Source organism: Giraffa tippelskirchi, chromosome 12 (assembly GCF_054371585.1).
Source record: "Giraffa tippelskirchi isolate mGirTip1 chromosome 12, T2T-mGirTip1v1.2.pri, whole genome shotgun sequence".
Taxonomy (NCBI): domain Eukaryota; kingdom Metazoa; phylum Chordata; class Mammalia; order Artiodactyla; family Giraffidae; genus Giraffa; species Giraffa tippelskirchi.
This window is the reverse complement of record NC_137286.1, coordinates 97,020,856-97,039,244: the sequence shown is the minus strand read 5'-3', so window position 1 is coordinate 97,039,244 and position 18,389 is coordinate 97,020,856. Positions and strand designations below refer to the sequence as shown.

The following is an 18,389-nucleotide window of genomic DNA, read 5'->3' as shown; positions in this document are numbered from 1 at the left end:
AAGTTTCAGTGAGTTCTTAAAATATTTATTTCATATTTTAATATCATCTATGGCAAAGGAGAGCAGAGAATTGAGATCATTGTTGGCACAATTTAGACCCTATTTTATTTCTTTAACTAGAGTATCCTGGTAATTGTGGTTAAGTTTAAAAATTATTTTCTTAATTCTTCACTTGAATATTCTAGACTGTTGCCTCAGTTTTCCTCATCCCCCTAGCACATGATCATACAGTCATAATGGTAACAGGGAGTACTCTTTTTTTTTTTTTTTGCTACTTTGTTGCTTAGAAAATTTGTTATTGGTCTTAATAGATGTTGAAAGGAAAGTAATTTTGAGATTAAAAATAGAAGTTGGAAGTGTACTTTACCAGAATCATCACCACTGCTAGATTTGCAGATTTGAGTGATTCTGGATAACTCTAGCCAACCCTTTCTTTTGGTAGAAAAAATAAATTTAAGCCTTTATTATTCAGATCATTGTCTCAGTTTCCTTATTTATTTTGAATGTAGACACAGCGATGCAGGATATTTTAAGTTGTATCCATAAACTGACAAATTTAAGGGGCAGGGTTATCAACCAAAAGATTTTCTTACGGTTCACAATGAGTTGTGATCTCTAACTGTTTGCAAACATTTAAGGGTAGTGAGGTTAATCAATCATTTATTGATGAGTATTATGGAGTGTTCCAACATTCCATTTCCCCATTGACCCTTTAGAAAGTCACCATTATCTTTATAAACTGTAAAATTTAAATTCATTTTACTAGATTTCAACTTATGTTTTTAATTTGGATATTGTAAACATATTGTGACATAAATGGGCCCATGTGATTCTTCTCCATATGAATATATGAAAATTAGGTATTCCTTAACCCATCACTAACATGGATTTATAGACATTTGTGCATATGACTGTATCTTTAGTACTCTGAGTACAGTACAGTTTTATTGCACTTAGAGAAAACAATGGAATCAGATGTGATTAGCGTCTGTTAATCTGTCCATCTGTAGTGGGTCATCCAGGATTGCGTAGCTCTCATTACTGTCCCAGACTGTATGTGATTAGCCACTGAAAACATTCTATGTAACCTTGAGACTAGAATACAAAATGTAGATAATCAACTTACAGTGACTGCATGTCTGAAATAACATTTTCTATTACTAATTTAAAATTTTGGAGCTTATTTCTTAATTAGCAAAGCAGTTTTTCTAAACTAGGATTTTTTTTAACGATCAGTAACTGGAGTAATAATTTAAAAGAATAATTACATTAATAAAACCTATCACCTTTTGTCACATATATTATATCCAATTAAATAAATATTTTATAGCAAAAAAAGGAAATCAGTTTATAAATAGCTATTTCTTGGATAACTTTACATACTGATATAGATTATAACTATTTTCTGAGAGTAGAGCACCTAAATAATATTTAATTTCCACTTCTGTGTAATTGCTTTCATGATGTTAGTAATATACATTTTAGTATACCTATCTGTAGTGTTACTATTATTTAATACTCTGTGTACTATTTTCATGAAAGCACAATTTTTCCATATGATTTGTCAAAAATGTCAAGTCAAAAATACTAATAAGTTATTACTACTTTTTAATATCAATGTTTGTTTTATCTAAACATCTAAATCGAATCAAAAGCATGAAGAGCATAAAGAGTTTATAAGACATAGTGTCTCTGATAAAAACTTGTGAACTTACTTGAAAAAGTTATAGGCATTATTATTTTATTTTTATGGGAAATCATTTTTATTATGAAAGTCAGGTTTATTATGTATATTTTGCATACACACTGTTCTGGTCTATGCTTTTTCAATATGAACGTTCCAGTCTATGAGTTCTGACAAATGTATAGAGTTGTATAACATCTGGCACATAGAACATTTCCATGGACACAAGAAGTTGCCTCATGCCCTTAATTTTTTTTTATTCGTAAATTTTGTGATTCATTTATAAGTGTCTGGGTGTTTTAGTTTTATATCAAAAAACGTTAGACTATAAATACCTTTAGTTATTCCCCTAGAACTTATTATCTTAATCATGATTCTATTTTAAGACCAGTTTTAATCAGAGAGCCCAAAATAGACCCAAAATATAAAATGCTATTTGAGATACACAGGCAATAGGTTAACAGTTTTTATTTTACATGAAAGTTGTTTAATTTTACTATGTGACATTAAATGGTTAGTAAAGGATTCATTTTCAGAGGTACTGGTAATATTTGTTATGCTCACATGAATATATATATTAGATTTATGAGTATAGTTTACAGTTTACACATCAAAATGCATATCAAGTTCCTCATGTAGGTTAGCAATATTTGTAATATTACTAGCTTTATGTCTTTGGAGAAATAAATCTCTCAGCATTTGCATTGTGTATTACCTTACATTTTCAGTAAATTAAGCCTCCCTTGATGGTGGGGGATGATGCCAGAGTTTATTAGAGCTAATATTAATTGATATATACATATTCTTGGAACATATGCTTCGAATCCTAATTTTGTATAAATATACATTGTCATTTAAATTTAAATAGTTATAAATATTCCAAACAAAGAATTCTGAAATTGTAATAGTACCAACATCTTCATTAATAATGATGCCCTCTCAAGTATTTTGCTCTTTTACAACTTGGAATAGTACAACTAGTCTTCTCTTTGTGCCCCCAAGATATAAAATTATTTAAATGGTTTCTGTTTTCTATTTTAATTTGGCAATTACAATAGGAATTTTAATGTTACTCATGCTTACAGGCCTATTAAGAAATAAGTTATTGCTTTCTTAATAATCTTAAACCATTTTTAGGAAGTATGCTCTTTTTATAGTTTGCCAAATAGCCTGTGCATGCAGGCTGCATACACACACACACACACACACACACACACACACACAGTGTTTCAGATAGTAAAAGATTGAATTGGCTTCTATACATTTTTGTGTTAACCTGTTAAAAGGAAACAGCCACTAAATATAGGATTCTTGTCGCCACCAGGATTTAATATCACATCCGCAAGATTATTCTGTAATAACCCCTATAGTTTTCAATAATACCTTAGGAGATTGCAGCTAAATGGATTTTTAAGTAATAATAACTAAAGGGTCCAACAGTATTTATCCAGTCATATATACTGTGGCAGTTTTGAATGTCATATGCTTTTAATTGTGAAATTGAGAAGTTTAAACATTACTAGTCATCCTGTCTATATAAATAAAAATATATTATTCAGTCCCTCACATACATCATCTGTATGTGTATAGAGAAAAACGCCTTCACTTACTTAAAACTGTTTTCACTTTTTTGCAATGGACCAAGGTCACATTTTTTTTTTTGGCAACATGAACCTGTATTTGATAAACGAATAACTCACTGGGAGGAAAAATGTGGGGTTTTTGATTTGAGGGTTTCGGGGGCTTTTTTGTTGTTGTTTTTGTTTTTGGTTTGTCTCCCCCTTTTACTAGCAAATTCAGTTCTTCATTTGTTTTGCTCTCCACGCTGCATTACCACAGTTTTCCCCTGTGTGCATCTGCCAGTGTACAATTTAGCCACGGGCATCTGTAGACCTTGTGGTGATCAGTATTGCAGGCAAAAGCCATATGTGTTTAAATAAAAAAAAAAATCTCTTTATTTCATTTGCTGTTTTAACTGGATGGATAACTTTTGTGCCTCAAGACAGAAGAAGAAAAAATACAGAAATAATTAATTGCCTCTATTCTCGAGGCGGTTTCATTTCCCCCTCCAATATGGAATGCTTGTCAGCTGTCCTGATAAATGACTGCATGCATTTGCATAGATTTTACATTAACACAAAAATTAGTTTTATTTGTAGAAAACTAGTTTACAGAATAATATAAAACCTAGTGTTATTGATTATGTTTCCAAGCATTGATTTTTTGAAAGGATTGTAGCCTTCTTATTTTTCAAAGATCTGATCAACCTATTTCTTAACATAAACTTTCTTTTGCTTCATATGTTTTGCACTGTATGAAGCAAACATGCTTATAAAATGTTAAAATTTGAAAACTATTTTCTAGGTATATTAACCACAACTGTTTCAGACCTGTGGCTAGTAGCACGCATTTGGAAAAAAGATTCTGATTTTAAACTTTTGCTGAGGAATATTTTAAAATATGATTTATCAACTGTACATACCTCCAACAGTTGGAGGACATCATCTGTGCAAATGATTTTAGTTTTCATATTCATATTATCAAAAGGTTATGTAGTATATTGAGTGTGTATACTTGAGCTCACTCCTAAGACATTATGCATTGTTTACAACCACATTTAAAACACGTCTGTTAAGTATCCTTTCTATCTTTAGTCTGTTTCCTTAAATATACTTAATCAATTGATCACCTTAATGTAGCCTTAAAAAAAAAACACTCTGGTGGAGCTATTTGGGTGCTGAAAACAATTCTCCCCCTCTAAGTGGCAGGCAGTAGATGTTTATTCATCCTGTAATCTGGCATCTTGTCTAGAGGCAACCTGCTAATTATGTGCTATCATTGTATTATCCATGTTATGGAAAATCCAAATATGCTCACTGTTGTTAGTTACATCACAAAGCTTTTCATAAAACATACTTGATCCTCAAGAAACCTGCTACACTTAATGGCAACCTAAACCAAGAGTGTCTCTGCCACCCCTTGATTCTGGGACACCCTGGGTGCCAGCTGTCACAGCTCAGCTAATGATGACAAATGCCCCTCTCTATGCAGATTGCAGAGCTTGCAGGCTGCCATGAAAGGCAACCAGATTACCTTTCTTCAGAGAGTAACTTAACCTTTTAAACTCATGCCAGAATGAAATTATCAGCTGGGATAGTTTCAGTATCTGTATCTTTAAAACTAAAAAGTCAGAACATTATCAAATTACACGAGCTCACTTTTTAAGAAAATGTTCCAATTTTTATATAATTTATGTTGCTTTACCCTTGAATGGCTCTGATATTCTTAAATCAGAAAGTCTAGGCAAGATATACTTCACAACCACACTAGAGCATCAACCCTGAATGTAACTCAAGTAGTGTGAATTGTTGGCAAAATTATCCAGATTGTTTGGACTACAAAATAGGCTAGTGAAATTTTGAGGGAAAATTTTTGTTTTCCTTTTCTTTACCTGCATGGTAAAGCCTCTGTTCTCCTGTTATATGTACAGGCCCAGCCCATTGCAGATAAATGATATATTATTTTTCTAAAATTTTATGGATTATTACAAAATGACAGAGAATATTTGTTACTAATGATTGTTTTCTCTGTTTTCAAACTTTATCTTTTCTTCTAAGTTACTGATTTGTGCTACAGAAATTTGTTATTATATTACAATGCATCTATTACATGCTGAAAATATTAATGAATACCATTAACCATAATGTAGTGCAGGGGGTAAGTTGCCTGTTAAATGCAATAATACTTTACAGTTGCAACATTCTTTTCAATTTATTAAAGACTTTTATATGCATTTATTCATCTGATACTTAAAATAATTCAGTGATTTGAGAGATAGGTGATAAGGACTAGGGACTACTACTTAATGAACGTTTAATTTCCTTTAATCTTCACAACAAGTATTAGTTCCCATTTACAAATAAAGAGACTGAGGTCTAGAAAGATTAAGTGTCTTACCAAGGGTCATAAAAGTATTTATAGAACTAGGTCTGTCTGATTGTGACTGCTCTTGGCACTATAGTATCTAGACTGTATATTGTGTGTGTGTGTGTGTGTGTGTGTGTGTGTGTGTGTGTGTGTGTGTGTATATATCCTTCCCAGGTGGCATTAGGTGTAAAGAATCTGTCTGCCAATGCAGGAGGCTCGAGACATGGGTTCAATCCCTGGGTTGGGAAGATTCCCTGGAGTAGGAAATGGCAACCCACTCTAGTATTCTTGCCTGGGAAATCCCATGGACAGAGGAGCCTGGCAGGCCACAGTAGGATTGCACAGAGTCGGACATGACTGAAGCAACTTAGCACTTAGCATATATATATACATACATATATATATGTAACTATGTATGCACGAATGCATACATGTATATCCTGTCTATACCCAGAGATAATGTTAGCATCCTAAAGGACATCAGTCCTGAGTGTTCGTTGGAAGGACTGATGTTGAAGCTGAAACTCCAGTACTTTGGCCACCGGATGTGAAGAGCTGACTCATTTGAAAAGACCCTGATGCTGGGAAAGAGTGAGGGCAGAAGGAGAAGGGGACGACAGAGGATGAGATGGTTGGATGGCATCACCAACTCAATGGACAAGAGTTTGGGTAAACTCCGGGAGCTGGTGATGGACAGGGAGGCCTGGCATGCTATGATTCATGGGATCGCAAAGAGTCGGACACAACTGAGTGACTGAACTGAACTGAGCTAGGATAGCATCACCGACTTAATGGACGTGAACTTGAGTAAACTCCGGGAGATGGTGGAGGACAGAGGAATCTGGAGTGGTGCTGTTCGTGAGGCCACAAAAAAGTCAGACATGACTTAGTGACTGAACAACAACAACAATAAGGGTATAAGGAGCTTCCCAGGTGGCTCAGTTGTAAAGAATCCTCCTGCCAATGCAGGAGACGCAGGTTCAGTCCCAGGGTCAGGAAGATCCCCTGGAGAAGGAAATGGCAACCCACTCCAGTATTCTTTCCTGGGAAATCCCATGGACAGAGGATCCTGGTGGGCTACAGTCCATGGGGTCACAAAACAGTTGGACTCAACTTAGCACTAAACAACAACTAGGATGTAAGTATTATTCTGAAGAGAAACTGCAGACTTACATTTACATTAAGAATATGATTGATGAATTTTAAAGATTGCATTCTTTTTAGGAGGTTTTTAATTAAGTTAATATTGAGACCCTTTTTATGTTACAGATTTTCATTTTATGATATTATATCAATCTATTCCATAGGGGGAAACTACTTAGGAAATATACATAGACTATCTAATAAATATCAAATTGGACTAATTCACCTAAGAACCACTTCATTGTCCAACCTAAGTTTAATGGGATATATCTTTATAAAAATGACGAGGAGAAACAAGTCTTCCACAATTACTTAAGTAAAGTATCTGTATACTATTATTATACATATGGTTTTACTCTGTGACATCAATGAGTTATATAAGCCACAATATTGTACATCTTTCAGTTCAAGACATATTGAAAACTCCTTTTATCATGAATTTAAATGCAATCATTTCCAAGAAAGCTATCTGAATACAGACTGTTTTTAGTCCTCAATAAAAGCTTTTCATTAGTATAGATACTACAGGATTTTTATCAGTGATATATCTGATGTTATAAGTGGTATATCTGTATTGTAGTTATAGAGTTACTTATAATTACTAGTCAGTATTAATGCTTAATACGTTTTAAGTATTCCACTGTATATAAGAACTATATATACTAGTATATAGTAAATTTTAAATTTTACAGTGATCATTTTATTAAAATGTACCAAGCAACAACAACTAAGATTTAAGGGGCTTGCCTGGTGGCTCAGACATGGCATTGCAGTAAAGAATCTGTCTGCAGTGCAGGAAACCTGAGTTCAGTCCCTGGGTTGGGAAGATCCCCTGGAGAAGCGAATGGCAAACCACTCCAGAATAGAATCCTGGAGAATTCTATGGGCAAAGGAGCCTGGCGGCTACATGGGATCACAAACAGTCAGACACGACTGAGTGACTAACACACACATAGACACACCAAGCAATTAGAGCTAGGAGTTAGAAACTAATTCCACCTCATAAGGAGGCATTTTATATGAGAGCAGGAGAGAACATTAGAGGAGAACACAATGCAAGCCTCCTCATTAACTGTCTGGATCTTCTCTATGACATTCCTGAGAAATGCTCATCCAGCCTGTTTTTACCCCTGTTGGTGAGAAATTCATTATCTCCTCAGATGGATAGTTGCACTTACATACAGTTCTGATTGTTAGAATGCTGTTCCTAATATTGAACCAAAAGTGTCTCTTTGACACTTTTACCTTTTGATGCCTTCTATATGGTCTTGCCCCTTTAATGGAAATAAGTCCATTAAACTCAGAATTTAGGGTATCAAATTGAATACACTCTGGCCTTTCAGGCATCATATCTACAGCACCTCGTCACTCAGAAGCCATTCTTGTACATCAAGTGTGGAGCCTAGAATTCATTACGCCTGGAGTGGACTGGTGAATAGAGAGTAGAGAAAGACCTCTGTTAAGTGAAACAAGGCCGTTATACCCTTTTTGGGGGAACCTCCAGTCAGACACGACTGAGCGATTTCACTTTCACTTTTCACTTTCATGCATTGGAGAAGGAAATGGCAACCCACTCCAGTGTTCTTGCCTGGAGAATCCCAGGGATGGTGGAGCCTGGTAGACTGCCGTCTATGGGGTAGCACGGAGTCGGACACGACTGATGCAACTTAGCAGCAGCAGCAGCAGCCATAACTCTGTTACAGTTGCCAAGATATGTGTCAACAAATATCTCATTTGTTTAAGCTCAAGGTGGGTCCTGAGTTCATGAGTTCTTTTCATTTATCCAGCTCATTTTATCTCACTATTTTTAGCTCTTTTTCCCATGGTTTGACTTACAATAAATTTGTGTTATTATTTTAAATACAAATTAACAAGCATAACAGTTCTTTCCTAAAATTTGTCCTAGGCTACATATAGAACATTCATAGCAAAGCAGAATTTAGTTATAATGAACATACTGTTTTTGCTCAGCGTAGGTATACTAAGATGCTTATCTACTTAATAAGATTTTTAGATAGATTAAATCAATAGATTACACAGTCCACAGCCTTTTGATAGTTTTTGTTTGTTTACTTCTTTTGCCAGACACTTGAAATTCTAATACTTGTTTTTCGTGCCCTTGTCAAAATATATAGCCAATAACCCCCATTTATGTAAAATGTGTACTTTATATATTTTGACATATTTATCAATTTTGCTTTGTCAGCAAATTTTTTGTCTACAAATGGTATCTGCAAATTTCTCATGTGTCTTTACTGTGAATTGTTTAAAAATACATATATATTAATTTTTTTGGTGACTGTGTTAAAGTCTTGAATTTCTCTAAGCGTAGGCAGAGATTTTTGTTTGCCAACTTTTTTTTCCTAAATGAGGATATTTTATTAATACTTTACTTATTATTGCTGTGACATCTAGACAATAAAATGCAAAGCCTGCCTGCCTCAGATTTAGCTTTCTTGCAGTTTGTGTCTCAAATGGAGAATAAGGAAGTCCCATGCTTTTACAAAAGAGACATTCTAAAGTGCAGAGCTGCCCCATCTGTTTCATCTGGTGGCTTATGCAGTAAGGTGTTATCACATGATCTAAATGCACAAGCAGTTGTTTTATGGACTCTTTCATGCTTTGAGGAGTTTATAAGTTGCCTACTCTATTGTGTGTCAGTCCCAGCTGACCCAAGTGCATTCTGCTGAGCATATTTGGGGGATAATTAGGGCTAATGAAGCCCGGAACACAGCTAACTCTCTAAATGATTTATTCTCAGGCTCTTGTCTGATTCCACAAAAATTCTCCAAGTCATAACCTATACCACTCATGTTTTCCTAGCATTGTGTTGATACAGCTATTTTTGTTTACTTGATGGACGTTAAAAATAAATCATGCATTTTAAATGCTAAGAAACATGTTTCAGAGTAAAAGTTTATATTGTTAGTCCCTAGCGTTGAGTAGAATGTCATTTCTTGGCCGTCTTTTGTTTATTTGAATCTCAATATAGTTATGGTGCCCATGAGTAGATAATAGGATTGAAAACATCAAGTGATAAGAGCCTCTTAATAAAATGTACCACTGGGAAATATAACCCACAAGTAAAATAATGGAAAATCGTTAATGGAAGATTCCTCTGTCTAGATTAAATTTCCCAAGGAAATCAGAAGATTGTAAAAAATCCTTATGAATAGCCTTCATGTTTCAAAACTGTTTCATTAATATGGCTTCACTGTACCAGCATTGTTGAGAATGACATTTCTCTACATGCCCTCACCAAGTAGTCAGTGATTCAGTGGCCTGTAACAGTTTAAATCCCATCAACTTGCTTTCCTTTCCTGTTATAACTGTTTCAATGAGTGGCACTTCTGTTGTGCAGGTTAAGTTCTGGTAGCTTACTGAGGGCATACTAGAATGAGGACAGACACAGTTGCCAACACAGGAAAGCTACAACTTTATTAAAGCCTTACACTCAGTAAATACGACACTGAAGTCTCTTCAGGTAGGTCATTTTTGTAGCTTATGTCCTATTCATTCTCCTGTTTTCTAGAAACAATAGCAGAATTTGCTGTTAAGAATTATTAGTTTTATCTATTTATCTCAGTATTTAATACTCACTGTACTGTAGAGCCCAGATAATAAATGCCTTAAAGGCAAGTACCACTTGATTAGATGCACTGAAATACCTAAAATACCCGCTCTACTACCTGAGTATTGAGCTAGAAACCAGTTGGAGAGTCCTTGAATCTCATTACAAGATATTTAGTGCTGCCACTTATAAATGCTAGTCTTAACTGTATGCCTTGACCTTGGGCATTACACTTCCTCATTTATAACTGTCTGCCAAAAAGTGAGTTAAACATTCAAACAGCATGTTTTAGAACCTTGAAGGGCAAAGTTGTAGATCATTGTTACTTATTGGGCTTCGAGAACATTTTTTTTTTGAAGTACTTAAAAAGAGACAAAGTGGGAATTCCCTGGTATCCAGTGATTAGGACTCAGTGCTTTCACTGGGACCAGCTTTGATCCCTGGTCAGGAAACTAAGATCCCACAAGCCACATGTCATGGCCAAAAATAAATAAATAAATAAATAAAACAGATAAAGAATGAGTTGATAAACTTAGTTATTATTGAGTTTTTATTATACTTGAGGACTACACTTGAGTATTATACTTTTATTATACTAAGACTGTGCTAAGTTCTGCCTAGATCCTACTTTCTTAGTCATCGTTTTAATCCTTTAAACTTACCCTAAACTTGTTCTCTCACTGGTAAATAGGGATAATGATATCTACATTATAGATTTGGGGCATAGATTAAAATAATTGATGCGTATAAAAAGCTTAGACTATTTTTAACCTTTTTACCCAAGTACAAATAGTAACTGTAGAGCTGGGGTTCAAACCCAACTCATTTTGTCTCTAGATCCCTGAGCTTATCTAGCATACTGCTTGGGTGAATATTTGTTAAATGAATTATTAAATGAATATCATCTGTCCTGTGCTTCTGATGGAAGAATTGGTTGATTTCCATGGTTGTTTTGATAGCATACAGCACACACTCCATCATAACTGAATGAGTGGATGACTCGGTTCAGTTCAGTCACTCAGTCGTGTCCAACTCTTTGTGACTCCATTGACTGCAGCACACCAGGCTTCCCTATCCATCACCAACTGCTGGAGCTTGCTCAAACTCATGTCCATTGAGTCGGTGATGCCATCCAACCATCTCATCCTCTGTTATTCCCTTTTCCTCCTGCCTTCAATCTTTCCCAGCATCAATGTCTTTTCAAATGAGTCAGTTCTTTGAATCAGGTGGCCAAAGTATTGGCGTTTCAGCCTCAGCATCAGTCCTTCCAATGAATATTCAGGACTGATTTCCTTCAGGATGGACTGGTTGGATCTCCTTGCAGTCCAAGGGACTCTCAAGAGTCTTCTCCAACACCACAGTTCAAAAGCATCGATTCTTCGGTGCTCAGCTTTCTTTATGGTCCAACTCTCACATCCATGCTTCCCTGGTGGCTTTTAAACTGTGGTGTTGGAAAAGACTCTTGAGAGTCCCTTGGACTGCAAGGAGATCCAACCAGTCCATCCTGAAGGAAATCAGTCTTGAATATTCATTGGAAGGACTGATGCTGAAACTCCAATACTTTGACCACCTGATGTAAAGAACTGACTCACTGGAAAAGACCCTGATGCTGGGAAAGATTGAAGGCAGGAGGAGAAGTAGACGACAGAGGATGAGATGGTTGGATGGCATCACCGACTCAATGGACGTTTGTTTGAGCAGGCTCTGGGAGTTAGTAATGGACAGGGAAGTCTGGAGTGCTGCAGTCCATGGGGTCGCAAAGAGTCGGACACAACTGAGCAACTGAACTCATATCCATACATGACTATTGGCAAAAGCATAGCTTTGTCTAGACAGACCTTGTTGGCAAAGTAATGTCTCTGCTTTTTGTTACACTCTTCAGGTTTGGCACAGCTTTTCTTCCAAGGAAAAGTTATCTGGGTTATGAAGATCTTTTTTATATAGTTATTCTGTATATTATTGCCACCTTTTCTTGATACCTTCTGCTTCTGTTAGGTCCATACCATTTCTGTCCTTTATTGTACCCATCTATGCATGAAATGTTCCCTTGGTATCTTTAATTATCTTGAAGGGATCTCTAGTCTTTCCCATTCTATTGTTTTCCTCTATTTCTTTGCACTGATCTTTTAGGAAGGCTTTCTTATCTCTCCTTACTATTCTTTGGAACTCTGCATTCAGATGGATAGATCTTTCCTTTTGTTCTTGCCTTTAGTGTCTCTTCTTTTCTCAGCTGTTTGTAAGGCCTCCTCAGACAACCATTTTGCCTTTTTGCATTTCTTCTACTTGGGGATGGTTCTTGTCACCACCTCCTGTACAGTGTTACGAACCTCTGTCCATAGTTCTTCAGGCACTCTATCTATCAGGTCAAATCCCTTGAATCTATTTGTCACTTCTCCTCTGTATAATGCTAAGGGATTTAGGTCATACCTGAATGGTCTAGCAGTTTTGCTTACTTTCTTCAATTTAAGTCTGAATTTCTCAATAAGGAGTTCATGATCTGAGCCACAGTCTGCTCCTGGTCTTGTTTTTGCTGACTGTATAGAGCTTCTCCATCTTTGGCTGCAAAGAATATAATCAGTTTGATTTCGGTATTGACCATCTGGTGATGTCCATGTGTAGAGACATCTCTTGTGTTGTTGGAAGAGGGTGTTTGCTATGATCAGTGCATTCTCTTGGCAAAACTCTTAGCCTTTGCCCTGCTTCATTTTGTTCTCCAAGGCCAAACTTCCCTGTTACTCCAGGTATCTCTTGAGTTCCTACTTTTGCATTCCAGTCCCCTGTGATGAAAAGGACATCTTTTTTTGGTGTTAGTTCTAGAAGGTCTTGTAGGTCTTCATAGAACCATTCGACTTCAGCTTCTTCAGATTACTGGTTGGGGCATAGACTTGGATAACTGTGATACCGAATGGTTTACCTTGGAAACGAACAGAGATCATTCTGTCATTTTTGAGATTATACCCAAGTACTGCATTTTTGGACTCTTGTTGACTATGAGGGCTACTCCATTTCTTCTAAGGGATTCTTGCCCACAGTAGTAGATATAATGGTCGTCTGATGATTACTCATGCTGTATTCCCCTGTAAAATACATTGATGACTCCCAAACGTATAGCTTCAGCCAAGATCTCTCCCCTCAACTTCAAACCCATTCATCCAGCTGTTTCCCCCGCATCTTCTCACACTTGCAGGATACGTTTCAAACATAACATAGTCAAACTGAGCCACTGTTCATCAACTCCATCCTGTCCCTCCTGCCGTCATCTGTGCCCTGTGCTAACTGTGCTTAGTCACTCAGTTGTGTCCAACTCTTTGGGACCCCATGGACTGTAGCCACCAAGCTCCTCTGTCCATGGGGATTCTCCAGGCAGGAATACTGGAGTGGGTTGCCTCCAGGGGATCTTCCCAACCCAGGGATCGAACCCAGGTCTCCCACTTTACAGGTGGATTCTTTACTGTTGGAGCCATCAGGGAAGCCCCATCTGTGCCCTACTAAGTGTAACTCCTTTTTCCCAGTTAGTTAGGCCAACATCTTAGCTGCCATCTTGACTCCTGTCATGCTTTTGTATTGCACACCCAGTGGCATCAGCGAATCTTACTAGAACCAGTCTTCTCACCAGCTTTATAGCTTCAGTCCTGCTCAGTCACCATCATCTCTGAGGTGTACTGTTAGTTACACCAAAGGCATCCTGGCGTCCTTCCTTATCCCAGTCCTGCTATCCCCTTCCACTCTTTTATTGATATGGCCAAAAGATCCATGAAAAATAAAGTCAGCTCATGACATCCTTAAGTGCAGAATTCCCTAATGGCTTACCATTTTAGAGTAAAACGCAAAATCCTTAAAATGACCTACTGGTCCTTCAGTCAGCTCCTTTCCACCCTGTTTCATCCACTTCTATTTCTGATGTTATCACCTGTTAATGTCACCAAGCACCCTGGCAGCCACTCGCATGGGGACCAGGCATGTGCTGGCTCCTCTGTGGAACTTGTCTCCCGGGATCTGCGTGCCTTTTTCCCTCAGGCTTTTCAGATATTTAACCTAAAATGGCAACATACTCTCCCCCATACTCTCTGTTCCCTTCTGTGCCTTCTTTTTCCTACTACTTACGACTAACATATGCTTTTACTTATTTATCTTGATTAATGTCTCTCCCCCACCCCAATTTAAATCTAAACTGTAATGAGGGTAAGGATTTTGTCTCTTCATTGCTACCATATCCAGAATCTAAAACAGTGCTCATCTAATAATGAGTGCTCAATAAATATCTGCTTAAATAAAGGAAGGGAAGAAGGAAAGAAGATATCAGTCAAGGGGAAAAAAATGGAAAGAGGGATAGAATCATCAGAGACTATCATTTAATTCTGCTGAATGTTATGTTTGTAATAATGCTAAGGGGAAAAAAGTATCGCAACCTGTTAATTCACAAATCTTACTGATTTCTTGACACCGTTGACCTTCTCCTCCTTTTGGAAATTTTCTTCTCTTGACAAAAAGAATAATGTCAGCTATTGAATGCTTATTCTGTGCAAGTCCCTGCTAAAAACTTGGTATGTGCTGCACATGGTTGAGTAGGATTTCTCCTATGGCCCCAAGAAGCATGTCTCACCTTCTAAAGAGCTGAAAACAATCAAGACTGGACAATGAAGCTTGCAGTTCTAGTGGGGAGAAACCAAGTTAACAAACCTATAAGCAAGGAAACAAATCTGTAACATGTCAGGTGGTGATAAATGCTCTGAGGGGTAGGTACTGCAGTCTTATTTTAAACATAAGAAAAGTAAAGCTTAGAATAGTTATTTGAGGTCCTCTGGCTGGGGCTAGGTCCTGAAACCATTCCTTGTGACTTCAGTATCGATGAACATAACTGTTCTGCTCTGTCCACTGCCTGCATTCATATCCTGTCTTGCTTCTTATCCCACTGATTTTTCACCATTGACTCCCATCTGTCTTTCTTCTCTAACTTCCCAAATATGAGTATACGGTTTAGCTGCTTCTCCTGTCAAGGTTATGTTGCCAAATATAAGTACAGTTCACCGTTGAACAACAGAGATTTGAGGTATGTGGGTCCATTTATACATGAATTTTTTTTTCCAATTAATACATTTATATACTATAAGTTGTTTTCTCTGCCTTATGATTTTCTTAATAACAATTTATTTTCTCTTATTTTATCTTAAGAATGTAATATATAAAACATAGGTCATACAGAATATGTGTCAATTGACTGTTTATGTTATTAGTAAGGCTTCTGGACAGCAGCAGGCTATTAGTTGTTAAGTTTGTGGAGAGTGAAAACATAGCTGTTTGACTGTGCTAGGGGTTGGCACGCCTAACCTCCATGTTGCTCAGGGGTCGGTTGGATGCTGTTTCACTTCATCTCGCCTTGTGGTTGTAGAGCTTGAACCATCATTTCTGTGGAGATGCGTCACAAATCTGTACCTCCAGTCCTGACCTCTATTAATTCATCATCGTCATTTTCTACGTCCTGGGAGGTATTTTCCAAATTGATGCCCCTGTCCTCCCCATGTTATTGTACCATCTTCCTCTCAAGTTGAAGTCAAAAGCTTTTTTTGAGGATCACCATCTCTCATTTCTTCCTTTGTTTCTGTCGTTGACTTGAGTCACATATAATTTCAAACACTTGACATCCTAGCGGCTGACTCCTCTCCTGCCCTTTGTTCTTTCTCTACCATATCTGCTGCTGCTAAGTCGCTTCAGTCGTGTCCGACTCTGTGCGACCCCACAGACGGCAGGCCACCAGGCTCCGCCGTCCCTGGGATTCTCCAGGCAAGAATACTGGAGTGGGTTGCCATTTCCTTCTCCAGTGCGTGAAAGGGAAAAGTGAAAGCGAAGTCGCAAATCCGTTACTATCCATTACTAAAAACCCACGGTTAAAACCACACTAAATCATGAACAACTGAATGCTTTCTCCTCAAAGAGGAAAAACAGTGATGTCTGCTCTTGCCACTTCCACACAACATTGTATCAGTGGTACTAGCCAGGGCAATTAGGCAAGAAAAAGAAATAAAAGGCATCCAGACTGGGAAGGAAGAGATAAAACTATCTCTGTTCACAAATAACATGTTCTTATATGTAGAAAATCCTAAAGAATTTTTTTAAAAAAATTACAAAGAATTTGTACTAGAATTACAAAGCATATGAACCAAGGTTATACGATGTAAATATATTAAACAATTAACTACATTTCTATATTCTGGCAATGAATAATCCTGAAAGGAAATTAAGAAAACAAGTATGTTTAAAATAATGTCATACAGAATACTTACAAAATTTAACAAAAAACCCAATAAATTTATACACCAAAACCCATAAAATATTATTGAAAGAAATTTAAAACTTAAGTAAATGGACAGATATCCTATATTCATAGATTGGAACATTTAATAATTTTGTTAACATGGCCATACATCCCAAATCAATCTATAACATAATTTCCATCAAAATCTCAGCTGACCTTATCGAAACTGACAATCTCGTCCTAAAATTCATATAAAAATATAAGACCTCTGTAGTAGGCAAAATAATCTTTAAAAAGAACAAAATTGAAGAATTTATACTTCCCCATTTGAAAACTTACTACAAAGTAATCAAAATAGTGTGGTACTGTACTGGCATAAAAGTCACATAAATCAATGGAATAAAACTGAAAGTTCAAAAACAGATCCTTACATTTATCTTCAGTTGATTTTTAACCTATGTACCATGACAATTTAATGGGGAAACAGTCCTTATTACAATTGGTTCTGTGACAACTGAATATCCACATGCAAAAGAATAAGGTTGGACCTCTATGTTCCACTATATAAAAAATGAACTCAAAATGGATCAAAGACCTAAACGTAAGAGTTAAAACTATAAACTCTTAGAAGAAAACATAGGCATAAGTTTTTATGACCTTACATATGTGCATGTTCAGTCGCATGCAACTCTATGGACTACAGCCTGCCAGGCCCCTCTGTCCGTGGAATTTTATAGGCAAGAATACTGGAGTGGGCTGCCATTTCCTCCTCCATGGGGCTTTCCCAACCCAGGATCAAACCCTTGTCTCCTGCATCTCTTGCATTGCCAGGCGGGTTGTTTACCACTGCATCACTGATCTTGCGTAAGGCAATAATTTTTTAGATACATACCAAAGGCACAAGTCATGAAAGAAAAAAAAAAAACACGTTAAATCAGATTTCATGAAAATTTAAAACTGGAGTGCTTTAAAGGACATTATCAAGAACTTGAAAAAACAACTCACAGAATGGGAGAACATATCTGCAAGTCACATCTCAAGTAAGGAACTCGTGTCCAGAAAACACGAAGAACACCTAGAACAACAATAAAAAGGTGATAACCCAATTTTAAAATGGACCAAATATTTGAACAGACATTTCTCCAAAGAAGATATACAAATGGGCTTATAAGCACAAATAATAAGCTCAAAATTACTAGTTGCTGAGGAAATACAAATCAAAACCACAATGATACACCACTTTCTACCCAGTAGGATGGCTAAAATACAAAAAACAAACAATAACAGTGTTGACAAAGACATCGATGCTCTGTTAATCACCAAGTCTTGTGGATTCTCATTCTCACCTAGTATCTTTCACATGTCTTCTTGTCATCCACACCACCATCACTCTAGTTCAAGGTCTTTATCACTTTGTCACTGGACTGTGGATCCCTCTTTCTATCTTTCCCTTCTCTAGACCATCATAAAGAATGCTGCTGGGTTGACTTTTTTACAGGCCAACTTCTATCATATTACATCCCTGTTCAAAAACCTTAGATTGACTCCTAGTCCTCATGAAAAGAGGGAGGAAGTGAGGGAGCAAAGTAAAAATACCTCTCTGGTCTTCAAGGTGCTTTACTGTCGGGCCACAGCAGTGTTCTAATATTAACTTCGTGACATCTATCCTTGCTTTCCTTACTATATACTATTTTCTAAATGTAGTTCTTCCATTTTATTCTCTGCCTTTTTATCTCTTTCCCTTCAACCTATCAGAATTTCATTCCTTCCTTCCTTAAAACAAAATGTATCCTTTCTGTGATTTTCCTAAG

The 18,389-nt window shown here is 36.7% G+C and overlaps 1 protein-coding gene and 1 long non-coding RNA gene across 8 annotated transcripts in view; both read left to right on the top strand.

The window, feature by feature from the left end:
* The window catches only part of NBEA (neurobeachin), a 650,396-nt gene that overhangs the window by 443,615 nt on the left and 188,392 nt on the right, over nucleotides 1-18,389 (top strand). The gene's annotated exons all lie outside the window — the stretch shown is intronic.
* LOC145530448 (uncharacterized) lies at nucleotides 11,723-16,645 on the top strand. The gene is made up of 2 exons (XR_014071779.1): nucleotides 11,723-12,016; nucleotides 13,655-16,645. It is a non-coding gene; the product is annotated as an uncharacterized LOC145530448 (long non-coding RNA).